We start from the raw sequence: 10,853 nt of genomic DNA, 5'->3' as shown, positions 1-10,853 counted from the left end.
GTCAAGATCACGCCATTGCACTCCAGCCTGGGCAACAAGAATGAAACTCTGTCTCAAAAAAAAGAAAAAAAAAATCAAAAACAAGTTAGTTATTTCCTAGATACAATGGGGTACAGACATTGGGTAAATACAACCATTCCAAATGGGAGAAATTGGCCAAAACAAAGGGGCTATACGGCCCATGCAAGACCAAAATCCAGTGGGGCAATCAAATCCTAAGCTCCAAAATTACCTCTTTTGACTTTATATCTCACATCCAGGTCATGCTGATGCAAGAGGTTCCCATAGTCTTGGGCAGCTCTACCCCTGTGACTTTGCAGGGTACAGCCTCCCTCGTGGTTGCCTTTATGGGCTGGTGTTGAGTGTCTACAGCTTTTCTAGACTCATGGTGCAAGCTGTTGGTGAATCTACCATTCTGGGGTCTGGAGGATGGTGGCCTTCTTCTCACAGCTCCACTAGGCGGTGCCCCAGTAGGGACTCTGTGTGGGGGCTCTGACCCCACATTTCCCTTCTGCACTGCCCTAGCACAGGTTCTCCATGAGAACCCTCCCCCTACAGTAAACTTCTGCCTGGCATCCAGGTGTTTCCATACATCTTCTGAAATCTAGGCAGAGGTGCCCAAACCTCAATTCTTGACTTCTGTGCAACCGCAGGCTCAACACCACGTGGAAGCTTCCAAGGCTTGGGGCTTGCGTCATCTGAAGCCATAGCCCGAGCTCTACATTGGCCTTTTTCAGCCACAGCTGGAGCAGCTGGGACACACACAGGGCACCAAGTCCCTAGGCTGCACACAGCTTGGGGACCCTGGGCCCAGCCCACAAAACCACTTTTTCCTCCTAGGCCTCCAGGCCTGTAATGGGAGGGGCTGCCATGAAGACCTCTGACATGCCCTGGAGACCTTTTCCCCATTGTCTTGGGGATTAACATTTGGCTCCTTGTTACTTATACAAATTTTTGCAGCTGGTTTGAATTCTCAGAAAATGGAAATTTCTATCACATTATCAGGATGCAAATTTTTCAAACTTCTATGCTCTGTTTCCCTTTTAAAACTGAATGCTTTTAACAGCACCTAAGTCACTTATTGAATGCTTTGCTGCTTAGAAATTTCTTCCACTAGATACCCTAAATCATCTCTCTTAAGTTCAAAGTCCCACAAATCTCTAGGGCAGGGGCAAAATGCTGCCAGTCTCTTAGCTAAAACATAACAAGAGTCACCTTTGCTCCAGTTCCCAACAAGCTCCTCATCTCCATCTGAGACCACCTCAGCCTGGACCTCATTGTCCATATCACTATCAGCATTTTGGGCAAAGCCATTCAACAAGTCTCTAGGAAGTTCCAAACTTTCCCACATTTTCCTGTCTTCTTCTGAGCCCTCCAAACTGTTCCAACCTCTGCCTGTTACCCAGTTCCAAAATTGCTTCCACATTTTCAGGTATATTTTTGCAATGCCCCAGTCTAATGGTACCAATTTACTGTATTAGTCTGTTTTCATGCTGCTGATAAAGACATACCCAGGACTGGGAAAAAAAAGATGTTTAATTGGACTTACAGTTCCATATGGCTAGGGAGGCCTCAGAATCATGGCAGGAGGCAAAAGGCACTTCTTTTTATTTATTTATTTATTTTTTTTTGAGACAGAGTCTCGCTCTGTTGCCCAGGCTGGAGTGCAGTGGCACGATCTCAGCTCACTGCAAGCTCCACCTCCCAGGTTCACGGCATTCTCCTGCCTCAGCATCCCAAGTAGCTGGGACTACAGGCACCGACCACCATGCCCAGCTAATTTTTTGTATTTTTAGTAGAGATGGGGTTTCACCATGTTAGCCAGGATGATCTCGATCTCCTGACCTTGTGATCTGCCTGCCTCGGCCTCCCAAACTGCTGGGATTACAGGCGTGAGCCACCGCGCCTGACCGAAAGGCACTTCTTACATGGCAGTGGCAAGAGAAAATGAGGAAGATGCAAAAGCAGAAACCCCTGATAAAACCATCAGATCTTCTGAGACTTACTCACTGCCATGAGAACAATATGGGGAAAACTAACCCCATGATTCAGTTATCTCCCACTGAATCCCCCCGACACAACACATGGGAATTATGGGAGTACTATTCAAGATGAGATCTGGGTGGGGACACAGAGCCAAACCATATCATCCCCCCTCCACCTCCCAAAGTAGGTGGGTTTGCAGACATGAGCCATCTCACCTGGCCTTCTGTTTATTAAATGTATACACATTCGTGGTTGTCTTCTTGATGAGTTGCTCCTTTTATCATTAGGAAATGTCTCTCTTTTTGTTGTTTTGTTTTTTGTTTTTTTTTGAGACAGAGTCTCACTCTGCTGCCCAGGCTGGAATACAATGATGTGGTCACGGCTCACTGCAGCCTGAAACTCCCTGGGCTCAGGTGATCCACCTCAGTTTCCCAAGTAGCTGGTACTACAGGCGTGTGCCACCATGCCTGGCTGATTTTTGTATTTTTTGTAGAGATGAGGTTTTGCCATGTTACTCACTCTGGTCTCGAACTCCTGAGCTCAAGTGATCCACCCACCTCAGCCTCCCAAAGTGCTGGGATTACAGGCGCAAGCCACCGTATCTGGGCATGAAATTTCTCTCATTATCTCTGGTAGTAATCTTTGTTTCAGAGTCTAATTTACCTGATATTAGTTAAAATAGCCACACTAACCTTTTGCTTACTGCCTATATGGCATATTTTTTCATTCATTTACTTTCAACTTACTCATTTCTTTATATTTAAAGTGGTCTTTTGTAGGCAAGATGTAATAGAGTTTTGTTTTTTTTTTTAATCCAGTCAATCTCTGCCTTTTAATTGAAGTATTTGTACCATCACCATTTAACATGATTATTGATATGGTTGGATTTAGGTCTACCACTTTACTTGTTTTCTTAGTGTCCCCTCTTCTTTTTTTTTTTTTTGAGACAGAGTCTTCCTCTATCACCCAGTTTGGAGTTCAGTGGCACCATCACAGCTCACTGCAGCAGCTGCCAATTCCTGAGCTCAAGTGATTCTCCTGCCTCAACCTCCTGAGTAGCTGGGACTACAGGTACACACCACTACTTCCAGCTAACTTTATTTATTTTGGTAGATAGAGTCTCCCTATGTTGTCCAGGCTGGTCTTGAACTCTTGGCTTCAAGTAATCCTCCCCCCTCAGCCACCTGAAGTGCTGAATTACAGTGCCCAGCCTATTCCATACATTTCTTCAGCACCTATTACATGCTACACATTTTTCTAGGCATTGGCCCCAGTCCCAGTTCTTAAGAGTTTTCTATTATAGTGGGAGTGATCAGAAGTAATTAGGCCAAGACATAATGTGTGTGATTTCAGCTATGAAATGTGGTATTAAGAAAAGTAAGGCAGGGTAAGAAATAAGGAATAGGAATGAGCCATGAGAGTCAGGATAGGCCTCTGGAGAGATGCTGTCTGAGCCCGCAGATCTGCATGAAGTGAGGGAGCAAGCTGTGAAAAGAAATAAGGAATAGCATTCCTAGTGTGTCCAGAATTGGTCAGTTGGTAGGTTCTTGGTCTATGCTGACTTCAAGAATGAAGCTGCAGACCCTCACAGTGAGTGTTACAGTTCTTAAAGATGGTGTGTCCCACAGTTTGTTCCTTCTGATGTTTCGACGTATCCAGAGTTAATTCCTTCCAGTGGGCTCACGGTCTCCCTGACTTCAGGAGTAAAGCTGCAGACCTTCGCAGTGAGTGTTACAGTTCATAAAGGTGGCATATCCAAAGTTGTTCATTCCTGGTTTGGAGTTGTTTGTGGTCTCACCGACTTCAAGAGTGAAGCTGCAGATCTTCACTGTGTTACAGCTCATAAAGGCAGCACATACCCAGAGCAAAAGAACAACCCTTCCCTGGAAACTGACCCAAGCAAGTTGCCCCCGCAGTTGCAGCTGTGGCTTGCGGGGCAGCCTGCTTTTATTCCCTTATCTGACCCCACCCACATCCTGCTGATTGGTCCACTTTGCAGAGAGCTGATTGGCCCATTTTACAGAGAGCTGATTGGTCCGTTTTTGGCAGGGTGCTGATTGGTGTGTTTACAAACCTTGAGCTAGACACAGAGGGCTGATTGGTGCATTTACAAACCTTGAGCTAGACACAAAGTGCTGATTGGTGCCTTTACAGTTCTCCAGCTAGACATAAAAGTTCTCCAAGTTTCCACCAGAGTAGCTAGATACAGAGTGCTGATTGGTGCATCCACGAACTCTGAGCTAGACACAGAGTGCTGATTGGTGCATATACAATCCTCCAGCTAGACCTAACAGTTCTCCAAGTCCCCACCCTACTCAAGAGCCCAGCTGGCTTCGCCTAGTGGATCTCGCACCTGGGCCGCGGGCGGAGCTGCCTGCCAGTCCCGCACCGCCCGCCAGCATTCCCCAGCCCTTGGGCGGTCGATGGGACCTGGCGCCGTGGAGCAGGGGGCGGCGCCCGTGGGGGAGGCTTGGGCCGCGCGGAGCCCACGGCGCCGCGAGCGGGGTTCGGGCATGGCGGCTGCAGGTCCCCAGCCCTGCCCGGCGGGGAGGCGGCTGAGGCCCGGCCAGAATTTGAGCGTGGCGCGGGCGGGCCGGCAGTGCTGGGGGACAGGGCGCACCCTCTGCAGCTGCTGGCCCCAGTGCTAAGCCCCTCTGCCCGGGCCGGCGGCTCCCAGCGCAGGACCCGCCGAGCCCGCGCCCACCCGGAACTCGCGTTAGCCCGCGAGCGCCGCGCGCAGCACCGTTTACCGCTCGGGGTCTCCCTCCACACCTCCCCGCAAGCAGAGGGAGCCGGCTCCGGCCTCCGCTGGCCCAGAGAGGGGCTGTCACAGTGCAGCGGCGGGCTGAAGGGTTCCTCAAGCCCTGCCAGAGTGGACGCAGAGGCCGAGGAGGCGCCGAGGGCTACTACCACGTTGTCACCTCTCACTAGCAGGGGGAATTGTATGTGCAAAAGCATTGAGACAGGCAGGAGAGAGATTAGTAGTGTGTCTGGGGTTAGGGGGAGGATAGTGAGTGGGGGAAATGTAATTGGAGAGGTGGCCAAAGACAAAGTAGGCAGGGGCTTGTAGGACATGGTAACTAACACGGTTGGATTTTGTCTCATGTGGGCTAGGAAGCCTTTGGAGGGTTTTGAGCAGCAAAGGGGCCTGACCTGATTTCCATCTTGCAAGCATCACCCTGCTGTCGGGAAACAGACTGAAGGTAAGCAAGAGGGGAAGAAGGTAGGCCAATGAGGAGGGCCCAGTGAAGTGGAAGGGGCAGGCTTGGGTGTTGGAGGGTCAGCTGGTGTGTCCATGAGCTGATCTTGGCTTGGTTTGGGTTTGTGTGTGGAAAAGACAGCACTGGTTAATGGATTAGATGTCAGAAGGACCAGCTATGTAATTTTGGGGGCCCTCTGCCAATGGAAAATGCATTGTTCCTCATTCGAGCGTTATTTAGAATATCTAGACAGCTACAGCAGAGCATTAAAGCAAGCACAGGGCCCTTTTATGTGTGAGACCGAATGTGACTGCCCAGGTGCACACCCATGAAACCGGCCCTGCACACCAGATGTGAGTGAAAAAGAGCAAACGAGGACGACTCCCTGTGCCTGTCAGGAAGAGGTCTTTATTAGGTGTGATCTCAGGAAGTTGCTGCTTTGATAGATCAAACATGGTCACATGTCAGCAGTTTCCTGTTGGTCATTCTGATCCAAGTCTGGTATTTAGGGGTGCCATGGAGTGAATGTGCCCCCCTGAATTCATATACCGAAGCCCTAATTGCCAACGTGATGGTATTTGGAGGTGTACCCTTTGGGTGGTATAATAATTAGAGTTAATTAGGTCATGAGGGTGGGGCACTTATGGTGGGTGTATTAGTCCATTTTCACACTGCTGATAAAGACATTCCTCAGACTGGGCAATTTACAAAAGAAAGAGGTTTATTGAACTTATAGTTCCGCGTGGCTGGGAAGGTCTCACAATCATGGTGGAAGGTGGAAGGCATGTCTCACATGGCAGCAGACAAGAGAAGAGAGCTTGTGCAGGGAAACTTCCCCTTTTTAAAACCATCAGATCTCATGAGACCTATGCACAATCACAGGAACAGCATGGGAAAGACCTGCCCCCATGATTCAATTACCTCCTACTGGGTCCCTCCCACAATACCTGGGAATTCAAGATGAGATTTGGGTGGGGAAACAGCCAAACTATATCAGCAGCCTTATAAGAAGAGGAGAAACATCCCCCCTCTACCACCATGCACTTGCACATGCCAGACAAAGACCATGTGAAAACATAAGAAGGCAGCAGTCTGGCCAGGCACAGTGGCTCATGCCTGTAATCCCAGCACTTTGGAAGGCCGAGGTGGGTGGATCAAGAGGTCAAGAGATCAAGACCATCTTGGCCAACATGGTGAAACCCCGTCTCTACTAAAAATACAATTAGCTGGGCCTGGTGGTGTGCGCCTGTAGTCCCAGCTACTCAGGAGGCTGAGGCAGGAGAATTGCTTGAATCCAGGAAGCAGAGGTTGCAGTAAGCCGAGATTGTGCCATTGCACTCCAGCCTGGTGACAGAGCAAGACACCGTCTCAAATAATAAATAAATAAATAAATAAATAAATAAATAAATAGGCAGCAGTCAGCAAACCAGGAAGAAGGCCTTCTCTAAGAACTGGACCGTGCTGTCACCCTGATCTTGGATTCCAGCTTCCAGAGCATAAGAAATAAATTAAGCCACTCAGTCTGTGGTATTTTGTAATGGCAGCCAGAGCAGACTAGGGTAGGGGAAATAAATGCCAGGACTGAAGACAGATTAGGGTTCTCAGTGATCACATAGGGAGGAGGCACTATGGAGAAGCAGACAGACCCTGGAGTCCTATATTTAAAGCTCCAACCAGAGTGGAGCTGGAGGAGGAGGGCAGTAAGGCAGGAGAGCAGGGAGGTGGTGGGGGGCAGTCCTGGAAGCCAGGGCCAGAGGGTTTCAAGAAAGAGGGCATGGCTGGCCATGTCCGATGTGGCTGAGGTCAGAGAGATGAATGGCCACTGAATTTGGGAACAGGGCATCTTTGGTGTCCTGGACAAGAGCAGTGTCAGTGGTGTGGTGGGGCAAAAGTTTGAGTGGAGTGAACTGAGGGGGAAATGGGGAGAAGATAGGGAGGTGGAGATGACCACATAGAATTCTTTGGGTAACTTCTGCCGACATGGTGTGGCAGTAGCCAGGGAGAAATGGGAGGAGCAAAGGGTATTTCTTACTGATGATAAACTATCTAAGATTTACAAAAAGATATAAAAAAGAAAAAAGACTACTCATATGCCCATACCCCAGCTAGAGAAATAAAACAATTCCAATAGGACTGTAAGCCTCAGTGTATCCTTCAAGGGAGGATCCCCAGCCTCCTCCCAGGAGTAACTATTAACATAGGTCTAGTTTTTATTCTCTTGCATTTCTTTATTGTTTTATTACGTAGGGACAAGTTTATTAGCAGTATACTGTTTTGCACGTTACTAGACTTTCCATAATGCCATCATATTGCATATATTCTTCTACAGGCTATAAAGATCACATTGATTCATGTAGCTTTGGTTTATTCATTTTCATGACTGTTGAGTATTTTACTAAGGCTGTATACTAGAGTTCATCTGTTCTCCTACTGGTGGTTGTCAAAGTTGCTGTCTATATTTTTCCATTACAAATAATGGTGCTAAGCACCCTGGGACTGGTTTTCTCACTCTTGTAACCAGTATGTTGGGTAAACAGATGTTACATTTTAATGAAAAGAATTTATGTATCCCCCACAAACCCCTGCTCAGGCACATGCATTGCCTCAGCCTAGTTCTTTCCCACTCCTTGGCTAAAAAGTTCTTGGTTCACGTTTGATTAAAATAAAGTTTCCTTGGCTGGGCACGGTGGCTTACGCCTGTAATCCTAGCACTTTGGGAGGCTGAGGTGGGTGGATCACCTTAGGTCAGGAGTTCCAGACCAGCCTGGCCAACATGGTGACCACCCATCTACTAAAAATACAAAAATTAGCCGGGTGTGGTGGCAGGTACCTGTAATCCCAGCTACTCTGAGGCTGAGGCAGGAGAATTGCTTGAACCTGGGAGGCAGAGGTTGCAGTGAGCCGAGGTTGCACCACTGTACTCCAACCTGGGTGACAGAGGGAGACTCCGTCTCAAAAAATAAAAATAAATAAATAAAGTTTTCTTCAGCCCATGTACTAGTTGAACCCATGTACTAGTCAGAATTCTAATGACTAATACACAGTGAAGTGAATACATCATTGCTCATTAACTTCTCCCCTCCTCAGCCAGGGCCTTTGCCCTCTCCCCAGGCTGCCTCTGGCCGCCAGGCTGGAAGTGGTAGAGGAAGGGGGTGGGGGCGAGGAGAGATCCGACCTGGCTGACACTTGTGTTGCTGCTGGCATCTGGCTGCACTCACCTGCAGGAGTGACCCTTCCCTGGAGGGCGTGTTAGGCTCTTCAGAGGGCCACTCTGAGGGTCTCACTGAAGGCCTCTCATCTGTGGTCTCTCATTTAGGGGCTTCCCAGACATCCTTCAGCCCAGGGTTTGCGATCTTTGGCCCGCCCACCTGCGACAGCCCACCACCCCCCAGACAACCCTTTTGGGCAAAGTCCTGCTTCCTGCTCTCTTTCCCCCCTGTAAGACCACACCTAGGCCAGAGGAAGCATGGGCACCCTTCCTCCTGACCAGCCAGGAGTGTGGCCTTCCCCACCGCAGCTTCTGCACCCCTTCGTCCCTCAGAGCCGCTGCCACAGGCGGACACCAGCTTCTGGGTCCCTGGCCTCCAGGAGCACAGGTCAGGTGCTCCCAGGAAGGCCCTGCCACGCAGCAGTGGTGAGCGGAAGGGTAGGGAAATGGTCACATCATACCTGATCCCTGCAATGGTTTCCAAAGACATTGTCCCTGCTGGCCTCTGCAACTTCCACCCTGTAGTAACATGGAGGAGGTGCCTGGCAAGGTGCCTGGGGCCCTCACTGGGCTCTTTGCAAGGCTTCCTTGCCACTATTATTCTTGGCCCCTTGGGGCCCCTTGTTTTTGCAGGAGTGGAATATCAGAGGCTTGAGGATTGGCCATCTTCACTTTCACTAACCAGGTGGGGGAGCAGGGAGGTACTCAGCTCAAGTGCAAAATTTAAGGGTGGAGGGGCACCAAAAAATAATCAAGACAAATTCTCTTTTATTGAGGTAAAGTTCACATAAAAGTAACCATTTATGGGAGGCTGAGGCAGGAGGATTGCCGGAGCCAGGAGTTCAAGGCTTCGGTGAGTTACCATCCCCATCCGCCCAGTTCCTGGTCACCACCAATCTTCTTTCTGTCTCTATGCTTGCCTATTCTGGACATGCATGTAAATGCAGTCATACAGGTGTGACCTTTTGTGTCTGCCTTCCTTCAGTATGAATGAACCTTGAAAACACTGTGAAAGGTGAAAGGTGTGTCTTCTTTGGAGAACTGTCACCTCAAATTATTTGCCCACTTTAAATCTGGGCTGTTTGTCATTTCGCTGTTGAGTTGTAAGAATTCTTTTTGTTTTTTTGAGACGGAGTCTGGCTCTGTTGCCCAGACTGGAGTGCAGTGACACAATCTCGGCTCACTCCAACCTCCACCTTCCGGGTTCAAGCAATTCTCTTGCCTCAGCCACCCAAGTAGTTGGGATTATAGGCATGCGCCACCATGCCTGGCTATTTTTGTACTTTTTTTTTTTTTTTTTTTTTGAGATGGAGTCTGGCTGTGTCGCCCAGGCTGGAGTGCAGTGGCGCGATCTCGGCTCACTGCAAGCTCTGCCCCCCAGGTTCATGCCATTCTCCTGCCTCAGCCGCCCAAGGATCTAGGATGACAGGTGTCCACCGCTATGCCCAGCTAATTTTTTGTATTTTTAGTAGAGACGGGGTTTCACCGTGTTAGCCAGGATGGTCTCGATCTCCTGACCTCGTGATCCGCCCACCTTGGCCTCCCAAAGTGCTGAAATTACAAGCGTGAGCCACCGTGCCCGGCCTATTTTTGTAGTTTTAATAGAGATGAAGTTTCTCCATGTTGGCCAGGCTGGTCTTGAACTCCGGACTTCAGGTGACCCTCCTGCCTCAGCCTCCCAAAGTGCTGGGATTACAAGCGTGAGCTGCTGTGCCCGGCCAAGAATTCTTTATATATTCGGGATTCTAGACGCTTATCCAGTATATGATTTACAAATATTTATTCCCATTGCGTTAATCTTTTCGGTTTCCTGAGTAGTGTCCTTGGATACAGAAAAGTTTTTAATTTTGACAAAGTCTAACTTAGCTATTTTGTTGTTGTTGCTTGTCCTTTTGGTGTTACATCTAAGAATCCATTGCTAAATCCAAGGCCATGAAGATTTACTTGTTTTCTTCTAAGAGTTTTATCTTTTCAGCTCTCACATAAAACAAATATTTCAATGAAATATTTCAAAAATCAAAACTAATGCAAAAAGTCCATGATGAACAAAATATCAACATTTTAAATAAAGGCCAGATCTGCCCCTGCACTTGGTCTACGCCCTTCATTCGTGCACCCTGGGGCGGGGGCAGATTAAACTAGGGGAGCCCATTAGGCTGGGGCTGGTGTGTGGCTGATGGCAGAGTTCGGGCCGGACCGGGCCAGCCCAGAGCGAGAAACCGCTACTGCAGGAGACAGCGATTTTTCCGCGGCAAATCCTTGAGAAGGGAGGATGGGAGGCGGCGGGACGACTCAGTGAAGCCTGCCCCGAACGCCAAATGAATGTGTGCCCTGCTCGCGCGTGTGGCTGCCGACCGCGACGACATAATCTTGAAAGTGACCGCTGTCCCGGGGCTCCCTGCTCTCAAGGGACCCTGACAGCAGCCGCCTCCCCGGGAGGGTCCCTTGCAGGGAGAAGC

Source organism: Papio anubis, chromosome 16 (genome assembly GCF_008728515.1).
Source record: "Papio anubis isolate 15944 chromosome 16, Panubis1.0, whole genome shotgun sequence".
Lineage (NCBI taxonomy): Eukaryota > Metazoa > Chordata > Mammalia > Primates > Cercopithecidae > Papio > Papio anubis.
This window is presented reverse-complemented; position numbering follows the sequence as displayed.